Source organism: Anser cygnoides, chromosome 23 (assembly GCF_040182565.1).
Source record: "Anser cygnoides isolate HZ-2024a breed goose chromosome 23, Taihu_goose_T2T_genome, whole genome shotgun sequence".
NCBI classification, from domain to species: Eukaryota; Metazoa; Chordata; class Aves; order Anseriformes; family Anatidae; genus Anser; species Anser cygnoides.
The window spans coordinates 4,323,190-4,336,400 of NC_089895.1; positions in this window are offsets into that span (position 1 = coordinate 4,323,190).

Sequence of the window (13,211 nt, forward strand, 5' to 3'; positions counted from 1 at the left end):
TTCCTTTAAAAACTACTATTTAAGTACAGCAAGGAGAAGAATAAAATACAGTCTATTTCCAACAAGTAAAGAGGACGGAACAAAGGGAGCTGTAGAAAAATTCCGCTTGTTAAGCACCACCTACCGCTCTTCCTAATCCTCCTAAGGAAGCATGGGCGAAGTAAGGCCAAGAGGGAACATTAATATAGGATCTGCACAGCCTTTTTATTCTTGTTCTTCAGTTTGTATGACCAGTCTGGACAGTGACAAATGGTGAGCCTATACCAGGTGATGGCATGGTGGAATCCGGAGGAAACATTTCTAATTTGCAAGCAAAGAGAGATCACGGATCACCGGATTTTTACAATGGCTACATGGAGGCTCACTGGGCTCAAAGAATCTGCCCGGGTGTTGTGGTGGGGGTAAAATCAGAGCCTGACAGTCTGGAGAGCCACACTTCTGGTCTGAGCGCTCCCTGCCTAGTTAGAGCAGAGCACAGAGAAGATTCAGATACCAGACATGCAGGATGCTATGAAATCACAAAAGGCAGCGCAGGGCTCTATCTGCATTTGTAGCAATTAACGAGCACATTCTTCCCTGACAGTAAGTTACGGAAAACTCTCCCACACAATCCAGGAAGTGCCAGGAATGGACACCAGCCCTGTTTGCTAGTATCCGCTGTGGGTGCCAACACTGCGTAATAGCTGCGGATATAATGTGTCTGGCAGCTCTACCAGCTGGCCAGCCCCACGCTCGCTGCTAGAGAACGCTAGCACAGAAGATGGTGATGGCAAGCCTCACATTGGCTCTTTACTCCGAGGAACTGGGAGGATTTAAAGACATTATGTAACAGAAAGGTGCCTTTTGGGCTTTGCCTTTGTGGGTGGCCAACGGATTTCACACAGAAGTGATACCCCCCCACACACAAATGAAATATTCCTGGCAGTACAAGAATTGAGATCACTCCTGCTCCCTCCCCAGCAAGCTCCTTTCTGTCTTGTTTTACTACACACACATGTTTTTGCTCCCTTGTGTGATGCAGGTGAATGCAGGCACTATTTTCCAGTGACAGAAAATAGAAGTGCATCTGCTTTGGTGCAGTGTAGAGCAGTGAGGATGCGTTTCTTTAAACAGCCGGGAGGCTTTCTCCTGGCACTACATCCCGTGCTATGGAGCACTCCAGAAACTAGCAGGATATACAGTGTCAGGCACAGCATGTTGGTGCGCTCAACAAACACCCTTATATTGGGTTACGTTTCTTCCCATTGCTTCTCCGTAACTGGCTGCACATGAACCAAACACAAAAAATAAATACAACCGTCTCTAATACTGAAAAGAAATTGTAAGCAGGCAGAGCACGGAAAGCAATGCAAACAAGCTACTTTGGGTATTTTGGCCACTACTGAGTAGGCAGAGTGTGTAAGATGGGCTTGAACGTATACAAACTGCTAAGAGAGAGCAGCAATAATGGTCTTACTGAAAATATGTGCAATACCCGGGGGTAAAAGGCGCTGTAGAATATTATAACAGCATTTCTCCGTGCAGATTAGGGCCTCAGGGAGCTTGTGGCCATTTTTTCCCTTCCTTACACAGGACACTGTCTCCATCTCCTTGCCTTTTATTTAATTGTGGTGTAATGCTGATTAGTTAAAACGCATTTCTGGTGTCTCCACAAAGCCATGTGGGCTGCACCACTCGCACAATGCTGTCTGCTGAGCGCCAGGGCAGGACTGAAGCAGCGACCTGTCTGGCCCCTGCTGCTTCCAGCACAGACTGAGCCCTTCAAAGTGGCTGCAGGAGGATGTTGTCCTCCCTGTGTGCAATGGAAAAAAAAGAGGAGGCAGAGAGGAGGGCAGAGGGGAGACCTCCACTGGGAGGAGGAGGATGAAGTGGGAAATAGAGGCAAGGAAGAACAAAACCGAGGGTGCAGGGCAGTAAAAAATGAATCCAGCTGTTAGTATAAATCACTGCATAAATGAGCGTAAATCACTTCAGTGATGCTGAGATGAAGCTGTCCAAGGAGCTGGATCAGCTCCATCTGTGGCATTGATCCACCGATGTCAGCAGACAGACATGCCCTGCAGTTGGATTTGATCACACTTTATGCCCTCTCTTACACCAGGAACCATGGCTGCTTGTCCCTCTGGAAACATATTCTGCTCCAGAGCAATGTGTACGCCTAAGGGCAGAGACAACCTCATCTAAAAAAGAACAAGGGATAGCTGTACCCCAGCCCGGCTATCACTTAGTTCAAGCATAGGAAGCCTGTCTACAAGAACAAATTCACAGTTCTAAGAATAATTTCTAGTACAAACCCTAGATTATCTCCAGTGGGGGACTGTCCCAAGAAGGGAGGATGTGGTCAGAGAAGGGTGGTGGATGTCTGTTCACTATAAATTTAGCCAGCTGGCTTTCCATAAGGACCCAGAGCTAGATAAATTCCTACAGACAAACCAGTTACGCTCCCCTGACATTTCCAGTGTCACCTCTACTCTTGCAAGTCTCTTTTCTGCCCAAATCTAGAGCACCAGCTGCTATAGGGCCCCTAAGACAACATAACTTCACTGAGGTTCCTGCACATCCAGCTTGGTTCCAGGAACCTTGACTTACACCTCTTGCTGTGGCCGTATGTTGTGTTTTATACCACTCTGTCTGTATGACTCTGAGAAAGTGATTTGCTAATTAAACGTGACATTTTCAACCTACGAAGTCTGCCTAACCAGTATAAACTGTTCTGCTTTCAAGTGGTTTTGGCTGCAATTTGCTATAATTAGGGGGATTTTCCATGCTCGTCCTTCTCTCTTGAAGCAGAGCTGATTTTTCTGCCTCTGATCTTTAGCTTGGGTGGCATTTGGCCACCAGCTATGTACAGGTATCATATGTACATCCAGCGGTCTTACCCTGGCAGAAAACAAGGAGCAGATGTAGGGGTTTGAACTCTGCTGATTCTCTCCATCACTCAGCTCACTTCCCTAGTGATTTATTCATACCCAAAAAAAGCCAGTTGTACTTCTGTAATTACCAGGAAGGAACCAGTAGCTTTATACCACCATGCACAAGAGCAGCACTGCATTCAAAATATCCCTAGATAGTGCTTTGGGTCACAGTCCCCTAACACGCTGAATCACGTATCCTCATGGTCACAAGCAAAAGAGCACATTCTTTGGGGTCTGTGTCTTTTGGAAACCTCCCACCACTCTGGCTGACTTGTCACCTGACTTGTCTCACACATAGTAAACTGGCTATGTAGGGAAAAAAGCCCATAATAGACATTTCCTCCAGCAGCAGCAAATAAATCCTGCTCAAATTCCATGCCATTAGCAAGCAGGGGGTGATCCAATGAGACAAGGAGCCCCTCTATGCAAGTGGTATTGTCACTGTTCAGAAATTAGCCTGGGGCAGAGCTGAAAACCCTATCATTCAGGACATTTACAGATGAAAATGTTTTCTCTGGTCCAAAACCTTCTAAGAAGCTAAGGAAAGAGCTCATTCTACAGACAGCCCTCATCACCCTCATATCCTTTGTATCTAGGACTGAACAGGGCATCTCCAGGCCACATGTATTTATGTTGAGAAAGAGATTGCTATGTTGTAGCTTGGCCTTGAGTTTACTGATAATGGGACGTAGCTGTTGTTACAATCAGCCATCACCACTATCAATCAAGCCCTCCCCACCCTTGCCTGGATGTGTACATTGCGAATAAAGTCCTCACTACAAATAAAAGCTTGGTGGTACCCTTGGCAGAAGACACAAGCACTCAAGAGAGTTCTGATAACAACTTGTGTAAATCCCAGCCTGAGCTGGATAGGACTGAGCTGAGCCAGATGGTTTCATCTCAGAACAGATTTTCTTTCCATGAGCAGCCTGTTTCCACTTACAGCAAGGCACGGGCAATGCAGAGTTTCCCCTCATGAAGGGCAGGAAGGACAGGAGCTGATTTCTGTTTTTTTTTTTTTTTTTTTTTTCCCTGCTCCAGGATTCATACAGACACAAAGAATGCCACGCTGAGACCTAACAGCCAACTGATATGTGTGTTAGCCTAGAAGTCAAATCTATTTCTCTATGTAATAAGCAGCAAGCAATTCCTTGTATTTACAGAAACCAGGCGTGAAAGATCCTGTACTACAGCTAGACATATCTGTACTAGCAGAGGAACTAATTGAAGCCTGGTTTCTTGTGGATGTCTTGTGATTGGATTCTCTCATGTCTACTGAAGTGCAGCTCTTCCTGTGTTGAGGTAAAATCTGAATCCTTGGGTTTCTGGTGAGAACCGAATTAACTTCTTCCCAGTAGAGAATTTCACAAAAGGGACCTCTGTCCTTGACCAGGACATTTCAATGAAACTTGCAAGAATTGGATGACTTAGCAACCTCTTGCTCTCTGTTAGACTCATTTGCAATGGGCTAGTAGTTGCTTGGGCAAACAGATGGTCAAAGGGCCTAAATCATGGCTAAAACAAACAAGGTGGTAAAAGTTATGAAAATGACTCTCTCTGCAATCAACACAGTTCATCATTGCACTTCTGGGTCACACAGTCTTTAGAGGGACATCCATATTCCACAGCTGATGCTATCAGCTCTTCATTCATAACCATGATTTGTGTTCTGCATCTGCATTTCTAATTGTCTGGAGCCAGTGCCCTATCTCCGTGTCTCATCTTTAATCAGGAATCCACCCCCTGGTCCATGCCTCTGGCTTTCTGCTCCCTTCTGCCATGAGTCATTATTTCAGTCTTCTGCAGCACTGTGGGTGGCAGCTGATCCAACAGGTCAAAAGCATTCCATGGAGAGGAAGTTGCACAGCAATTGCATTTCCTGTGCTGGGAATTTTCTCCTCTACGTTTTGCAAAAGAGTGAAGAATCTGGGAATTATCTGTGTTGTGAAGGCCCGTGAATTGAGGGGAAGGACAGGAAAGGTTCTTACTCAAAAGTCTCTGCAATCTTTCAGTATGAGGTTTGGATTATGACCCAAAGCCCTCTAAAGCCCATGGAAACACTCACAGTTCTTTCATTTTTCTTTGGACTGAACTGCAGGTGAGCTGAAATGACTGAGCAGGTGATACTTCCAAAGCCAGGGGGAACAATTCAGTACTGCCCTTACACTGAACGGCTCTACCAGAACTGGTGCTAAGCGTGAGATCATCTGTCAATAAGTAGTTCTTCTGCATGGGCCTAGCAAGCAGAAAATAGGAGAGCAAAGGCGCTGTACGGAGAGTGGTGTGAAACATAAACATGCCAGAGGGCTCTTGTGATGCTCTGATGAAGATCTGAACTAATCTCTCAGGAAGTGGCAGTTACAAAGCTCCTTTCCATCAAAAAGGAAATAGTAAGGTAGTCCAGTGAGTAGGTCTCCCCAGGACTGGCTGGGATAGCAGAGAGGGGATGGGAAGATGTTATTTCTGCAATCACAACTTGTAAAGCCACCAGACTGAGTGACAGGAAGAGTTGCAGTCTGAGTGTAAGAGGGAAGGGTGGGCGTAAAAACAGAATGAATGTGAGCAGGTTAAAGCACCAGGAAGGGAGTCAGCCCATATCAGGGTAGAATTGAGTTGCTGTGTGCCCAGGCAAACGTTTTTGCTTCTCTGCACCTCAGTTTCCCCAGCTGTGAAACAGAGATGACAGCCCTTGCCTCCTACACAGGGACACTGTGAGGCTGAACTCATTAATGTTTGCCAAGCTGCTTAGAAATCCTCTGACGGAAGTTGCTGCACAGCATGAGCACACAGTTGTTTTGGTTTGATGTTTTTTTTTTTGAAACACTGAAGAGATGAGCAAATGAAAGAGTAACCAGCATAGTTCACTGCCTCTTTAGAAATTCCTGGTGAAATCCTAGCTAGCAAGGGAAGAGGGTTTGCAAGGGAGATGAGAAGAAAGCAGATGCCAAGTGAGAGAGTTCTGGCACAAGGAGGGTGAAAGCATCCATCCTCTCTCACACTTGCCTGGGGACAAAGAAAAAAAAAAAAGAAAATGAAGGTGAAGGGGGGGAGAGGGAGAAGGAGAGAGGGAGGGAAGGAGCAGTAATTCCAATGCGGTTGGAATAACTCTGCTCACTGTAGCCTGTCCAACAACAGCCCTGGCGGATCATAAAACAGCCTCTCACATCCATGTGGTTTTTGCTGCTAGGAGACAAGGTGCAAAACACACAACCTCACGCCGGGCTCTGTAAAACCTTATATCCCCCTCAGACCCAGAGTTCATCTGAAGAATTTGCATCACCTAATTAGAACCAAGCCAAGTTTTACAAAAAAAAAAGAAAAGTAAAATATAGAAAAATGAAAAGCCCTTTTCCCTTCTTTGTGACTTCAGTTACCATAAAATTTGAAAGCTCCCTTTCAGGCCTCTTCCCAGGAGAATTTCCACGAAGAGGCTGTGCTGGCAGGTCTCAGCCATGAAGAACAGTTGAAAGCTCAAGTCACTTCCTTGCAGCAGTGCCCAGAGGCAGGTGTACCCCATTCTCCTGCCTCCGTGGTGGGAACTGCTGACAGACAACACCAGGAAGCACAACGGGACCGTGAAACAGCTCTCATTTGGGCTGCTGTTGGCATTCTCAGGGTTGTTTTTCTGCACAGAGAGCAAGAAGCAAATCTTTGCTTTTACAGACATTGTGATGAGTCTTTTTTTTTTTTCTCCTCCTCTCTGCATTTTCATTCTTTTTGTATCTTTACTGTAAAGCAGGATAAGGCATGCTACGGTACAGGTACTTAGGCTGGTGTTGCCCCTCCCTGTAACAAAGACCCTCACAACCTGCCTGACAAACTTTACTGCAGCATATAAAAGCACAATCTCTACCACCCATGATTTGCAAGGCAGCTTTATCTACATATCCTCCCAGTCACCCCACCTGGGGCCTCTCACGGCTGCAGGCCACCAGGTGTATGAAATTTCATGGCAATTGTGTGACTGGCCAAGAAACGGAAGGTTTGGCAAGTGCCAGGTCGTGGTGGCCCTCAGCTCCGTCTGTTCCCAGCAGTGGCCAGTCCTGGGCTGGGAAGCCACGGCAGATACACTGCACAGAGCGGCCTGTCAGTCGCAGTGTGAAAGCAAGGAGTTTTCGGGAGGAGGCTGATGATTTGTGAAGCCATGTCCAGGCACTTTAACCAGCAGGGACCATGGAGGTGTCTTGCCTGCCCTCACACAATGCAGGCTGAACCTGCACCTCTCCCTCAGACCTCTCTTTGAGGGGGCCACCAGGAAGCTGCTCCAGCAGTGATTTAGCCTCACAGCTAAACCCACACACCTTCTTTTTGAACATACCCATCTCTCATGCTATGGGAAAGGCGAGCACCGAGGTTTGCCCACCTTGTCTACAGCCCCTCACCCATCTGTGCTGGGCATGGCTCCCCCAGCCCTCAGTGGCCAGGGTGGGCCTTTGAGGGGACCCAGCATGGCGGCAGCACCAGGCTGCAGCTGTGGGCGGGCAGGGAAATGTCCTTCTCCCTCAGGCAGCTGGCAGAGACGAGCAGGGCCTGCCAAGGAGGCTGTGAGGGCAGGAGGGAGCTACTCGGGTGATGGAGGATGTGAGGAGGCGAGTACCACATCAGCCCTTCCCTTGAGGGCATCCTGCCCACACAGCCGTGCTGTGGTGGCCGATGTCGCCAAGCTGTGAAGAGCAGCACTGAGACTCTGGACTTGGTCCCTTTGGCACATCTACGGGGTGTAACAACATCATGTTGATGTGGCAGTGGCTACTATGCTGGTAGGACTCATGAAATGGAGTGCTACTGCAGCTTTAATCCGACAGCCCAGGCTAGCAGCCAGCAGACTGGCCTGTAGGATCCCAACCTGACAGACTGAAATCCCACAGCAGTGATAGACTGCTGTTGCGTGCTCTGTGGGACCCAGCAGGCACATCCACGCTGTGAGGCTGGAGGCAGACGTGCGGTGGATGCCACAATGGTAGGCACAGCAACAGGACCTTTCTCAGAACCATATGTGCGAACAGCAGGGCCTGAGGCCTGTCCTTGTCATGCTCCCTTCCATCTACCCACGCTTTATTGCTCTGTCTGGGATTTCAGCGCAGGGGCTGTGGGTAGGGGACATGCTGTTACTGTGGGTTCAGATCATATTTTGATTACAGAGGCTGTGAGGAACATTCATTCCTAGTGGGTGTATCACAGCTACGGCTTCCGGAGAAAGCAGCCAGTGGAACAGCAACAGGTCCCTGACAGGGAGGGCCGTATCCGCTACAGCCTGTACACTCAAGAGGATGCAGCTGTATCCTCCCCGCCAGGCTTGCACTTGCATTTTCCTTCTCCACAACCCAAGCAAGTGTTGCACCTCCACTCCTTGCAGCAGCAGCAGCGACAATTGACCTCCCAAGTGCGCATGCCCTGCAGAAAGTGCTCAGGAGGAATTTGTCTGCCCTCACATAGCCACTGTATCTGCCCAAAACCTTGAGTTGTCCGCAAGAGGAGGCAGCTGGAGCACTACTTTTAAGAGAGAATTTACTCTAACCTGGCCTATGCAACCCGAGTGCACCGTCACGGTCTTTCAACACCCAAAGAGACACCAGCAAGGACCTAGCCTAGAGGTGTTGACGTCAGGGAGACCTGATGAACACCGTGTGCGTCACTGCTTCGAGTGAGAGGAAAGAGTCCTCTCAGGGAGGGAGGGCAGACAGAAAACAAGGACCCCGAGGATCACTTGCTCAGAGGATGAGAGGGGAAAGAGGTCAGTTCCTGACAAGCAGCTCAAAACAAAGTCATTGTTCTGAGTGAGACTCTGTCGTCCCTCTTTCACCAGGTGTTACCTGGAAAATCCATCTGCCCGTTCCCCCTCCCTTCCCCATTCCTCTGCCCTGGCTGCTCAGGGAATGGGGAAATTCCTGAGACAGCTGTAATGGCACCAGCTTCCTGGCCAGTCTCGCCTCACCTTCCTAGAGGAAAATCAGCAGATCTCATCCGATGCCTGGAGGAGGAAGCACCCGGCAGCCCTGAGACAGGCTATCTTTTTGGCAGAACCTTCACATCCCATGGTAGGACACGTATTTCATTACATATGCATTCTTTCCTGGCCTACAGAAATCTGCTTTGTGGGTTTACCAGCCAGATGTTGCCCTGTAGTAATGGTCTAAAAACCAGACCAGCCCACAGAAATACCCCTGTCTTCCTCACTACCATACCTTTTGCACTACCTTGCACTACCTACCGGCACCTTCTGGAAAGGCTGAGGGCCTGACAATTACCTACAAGAAAGCAAGAAATACCAAGGCCTTCCATGCCTTTTCTATAGGTGGAAAAAGAAGTCCAAATCTTTTCCCTGCCCCACCTCCAGCAACTCCAGTGTAAACATCCCTTCCAAGTCTTCTCACATAAATTCCAGGGTTTATCCATAGGACAGTCCGGTTCAGAGCAAAGCTCTAGACCTGGTTTTTGCATCCTAATAAAGGCCATCAGCAAAATGATGCTAAAAAGTAGTTCCCTGTCATGTCCATCACTGCCCTCACATCACAGCACCACTTCCCTAAGCAGAGCCAGAGCAGGCTCCATGGGTACACATGGAGTATGTAAGCCTTTTCCATAGAACGGTTGTTTAAAAAAACTCCTTGGGATCATAGCCCCGAAGAAAGGACCCTGCAGAGACCAGCAGTGTACATACAATGACAACATTATGCTCCCCAAAATGCTGTCATGGGCAAGAAACACAGAGGAGAAGGGAACTTCTTGTCATGGTTGATTGATGGTTGCTTTGGCCCACAGCCAGCTTGGAATACCCCACGCCTGTGGAGAACCTTTGGAAATGAAATGCTGAGGAAGTTGTAGATCCTCTTGAAGAGTCAACTAAAAACAGAGTGCAGGTTTTGTAAACATAGTGTGCATACACTATTAAAAGACACTCTTTCTGCTGGGTTTTGGCATTGTGTCTAATACTGCTGGCCAGAAAGGCTGGTCGGGAGCAGGAATTTGGGGATTTCTTAAAAACGGCAGTATTGGAAAAAATGTTGAAATGTTGACATTTCCCACAAAATGCAAGTTTTGAATTTGTTTTTGGCCAGGAACCATCAAACAGTATCACTTTGCATCTTTTGAAATAATATCCATGTTCAATACAATTGTATGAGCATGATTCTTCAGATATAAACAGAAGAGAACATGGACATTTTAACCTTTTTTTTTTCCCCTGTACTATATAACTGCCCATATGTTTGCCAAGAGAAAAGCAAACCACTGAAAGTTTTTTAAGCTTTGTGATTCTCCTCCTTTTTTTCTGCCCATACTCTCCCTTCAGGGACACTGGCTTGAAACTGGTGATAACAACAGACAAAGTTAACGCAGGTGTTCTTTAAAGAGGTCACTTATGTGAGTGTCTAAATCGAAGAATATAATAAATCCGAATGTACCGTGCTCTGGAGCTAAGGCCAAAGAAAGGTCAAGACCGGGATCGCTAAATCAAGCTTTGCCACTGACATCAAAAGGATTTAGCATAAACCCATTCCAAACTAAAATGGTCCTTACAGTTGAAAGGCAAGTCCTTGTTTTCCTGGTACCTAGGCCCGATTGTACATCATTCATCACTTGTTTATGTGAGTGCACAGGCCCTTGACCGTAGCTTTGTTCATCTGGTTTTTATAAAGGACAACTACTATTTCAGATCAGAGGAGAATGTGTGCTACGCACAAGTATCTTGTCTACTTCAGAGCACGGCAGTTTCCAAGCGGATGCCACTCTGGCTCCTAGCCTGGTCTCCCTTCAGTCGTCCGGTCTTCCAGAGTCAAGCAATAAATTCCATCCCTTCTGCACAGTTTAGCAAAGGCCATATGAGTCATTACTGGGTGTGAGGACAATGATGGATGTTCCCTTAAAATGGTTTCTGTTCTGCTGTTCCTGCTGCAAGAGGTCTTTTAGGAAGCTCTGGTCAGGTCCCTGGAAAAAAGTGCTGCTTGGGGTCCTGACGAGCTGTGTAATGCCTTCTGCTGTGAAAATCTGTAAAGATCCTTCTTCAGATAAAGATATTGTCCTGCTCCCCAGGGGTATCTGCTATTCACAGCCATTTTCTATGCTACAAAGACTTCCTGCAGCTAGGCTGTTCGTTTCATGGGCTGCTTATGGCTCAGCTGTGACCGTGATAGCGTGAATCCAGTCGGACATCTGGCTGTTTCTGCCCCCATCAGTAAGACTGGGGTGCAAACAGCAAGATAATTCTCAGTGGATACAGCCATCACTGTCTTAGGAATGTTTGTTCTTTCAATTCATAAATGTTTCTATGAAACTTTTGGGTAGAAGGAGATACTACTGACAGTTTGGACATGATTGCTTTCTTTGTATTGTAATAGAAGTTCAGAGGTTTGGGGGGAGCAAGTGAGCAGTTATTTTCAATGCCTATGTAATACCTACTTGCACAGTGTGTTTATCTGGAAGATGAGGGATTATTTTAGATATGACTGATAAGTCTGTTGACAATGATGAAAAAGGTGTAGAAATATGTAGAATTCACAGCTAATTATACTTCTTTTGTGGCAATTGCAATTCTTCCAATTCTACCCCCTTCACATGAAGTAAAGGTAATCGCTTAGGGCACAGAGCCCAGCACAGGGAGGTGCTGCAGGTGGTACTGAAACATGTCGAAGAAACATGCAATGTTGTTTTTCATTCCCTTAATCATACAGACAGAAGTGAAGCTCTCCTGTTTGAGCAGATGGAAAGGGAATCAGTTCTGTGCACCTCTCGTAGTGTGGTTTCAGGATTTGGGCTGGGGGTTAGACTGGTCTCTGCCACAAAGCTGGTAGGTGTGTGTCACTGCTGCTGCAGAGAGACCTTCATGAGGCATAAGCAGTGTCCAGGATTGTCAAGGAGAAATATAAGCAGGTGGGCAGGATCCTTCCAACTCTGAGAGAGCACTTCTGAGTGGCATTAGAGCCGATACCTCCTGCAAGGAAGCGTGGGTGGTCACTACTGAGCCTTGTGTATAACTTCTAGAAAGTAGAGCCAAGTAAAAAAAAGATAAGGACCTTAATGGAGTGACCACTTCTCACCCATAGCCTTATGCATATCTCCACAGTTTGAAACAAAGAACATAAATCAGCTCTGTTGCCAAGCAGCTAGAGAATATAATTTCTTAATGTTGAACAGCTGAGAGTGAACATGTATGTATGCTTGTAAAAGATATGTCACATACATAGCTGTTTTCTTGCCAGGAATCTGGGTTTGCTACTTGAAACTTAGAGTTTTCACCTTGAATTTCCCATAGTCAGGACATGTGTACTCCTAGTTTCTTTTTCCTCGTTCTTTTTAAGTGCTGTCATTCTTAAATGTGCAGGCAGCGCTTCAGTGGGAGCTGTTACTGTAGATGACTGTTCTGTGATAATATTTATGTAGCATGTTCTCCTACAGGCTTAGCTCTTGCCAGCTCTGTATCTTTGTTCCAGGCAGCCCTCCTGTTGACTGTTAACACTGAACTCTCACATCAGATGTCCCGAGAACATGTTTTTTGCTGTGATCTGTTCCTAGCAGCACAAGAGTCATTGCTGTACCAAAGCCCTGCCTGATCCCTCCGGGAGACATTTACCAAGGCTTCCTAGCAGGTAACACGCAAAAAGTGGGACACATGGGGACAGCTCCAAATGTTTGCCTTTTCCTAAAAATAGAATCCCTACAATTAAGAGGAAAAAAACAGGATTTTCTTCTGCAACAAGATACTGGCAACACTGGCATGTGGCAGCAAGTGCAGTACAGGCCAACAGGCCATCAGGCAGTTCTGCTAGTGCATCTCCATTCTTAAAAGTCCCCTCCTTTCCCTCCTCCTTCCTTTCTTATGCATTTTGGTAATAAGAAGGTAGGCCAAGCACCTAAAAGCTGACTGGGCATGCGCATGTCCCCATCCATCCGTGACAGGCTGTGTGTGGCCCGCAGAGAAGCCATAGGCAGGCATCCTAGGAGCATGTGAAGGAATGTTATTAACAGCTGCAGCAGCGCTGCAGGGATAAATGATCTGTTTCTTCAGCCCAGGGTGCACTTTGGCAACAGCTCAGCCAGTAGAAAAAAGCTCAGTGCATGCTTAGGTAAGTGGGTGTCAACTCCTCCTTAAATAGTGTCAGAAGAGGAAATTTAACAAGACAACTATTGATGTCAGGGAGATCATCTCTGCAAAGGGAGAGCAGTCCAGAATTCCTTGGACATACTCATCTCTCCGTCACAGACTCTGAGATTTTGTTTAGATTAGTCAGTGAATTTGTTCTCTTCCACAGTTTTCCTGCTCCATGAAAGACAGATCTTAGTAACAATCTTGTGAGACTG